Source organism: Sinocyclocheilus rhinocerous, unplaced genomic scaffold (genome assembly GCF_001515625.1).
Source record: "Sinocyclocheilus rhinocerous isolate Xijiao unplaced genomic scaffold, SAMN03320098_v1.1 scaffold851, whole genome shotgun sequence".
Taxonomy (NCBI): Eukaryota; Metazoa; Chordata; class Actinopteri; order Cypriniformes; family Cyprinidae; genus Sinocyclocheilus; species Sinocyclocheilus rhinocerous.
Genome location: NW_015624573.1, coordinates 89946 through 90475, shown reverse-complemented (window position 1 = coordinate 90475; position 530 = coordinate 89946). Strand labels below are relative to the sequence as shown.

Genomic DNA, 530 nt, shown 5'->3' with positions numbered 1-530 from the left:
AAGGAGGGGGCTTTGTAGAAAACGAAGCGTTTGAGAGAGGCGGGGCATAGAGGACCTACAATAATGTACAGTATTTGAAAAAATAATGTGTTTTTTGAACATTAAAGCATGTCAACATATTCTGTTACACCAAATACACAAAATAATGATCTTTAAAAAAGCATCATATGACCCCTTTAATATACAGAAAATAAATCAATAAATCCATGGCATTCGTCGTCTCCTCTGAGGTAGGCCTGTCGCAATAATCAATATATCGACTTATCGCGCAATATATGTACATGACTTCAATAATTTTTGGTGACGCAATATATCGCCCATTATATTTACTTAAAAATTTATGTCACCATGTTTTGTACATTCCACTTGCGCCTGTGTCTTTTGCAGCTTCTCGTACATAATGTGGTGTAGTCAAGAGGTGCTAGTTCAAATAAAAAAAAAATGCTTCTACAAAAAAGTTTCATCTGGCAGATATGATCTTGTATAGGGGTCTGTGCCTTTGTGCATACGGACATCTGACTGCCAAGTAG

The 530-nt window shown here is 36.2% G+C and overlaps 1 protein-coding gene across 4 annotated transcripts in view; it reads right to left on the bottom strand.

Moving 5' to 3' along the window:
- plekha1a (pleckstrin homology domain containing, family A (phosphoinositide binding specific) member 1a) overlaps window positions 1–530 on the bottom strand; it is a 32593-nt gene that overhangs the window by 8144 nt on the left and 23919 nt on the right. The gene's annotated exons all lie outside the window — the stretch shown is intronic.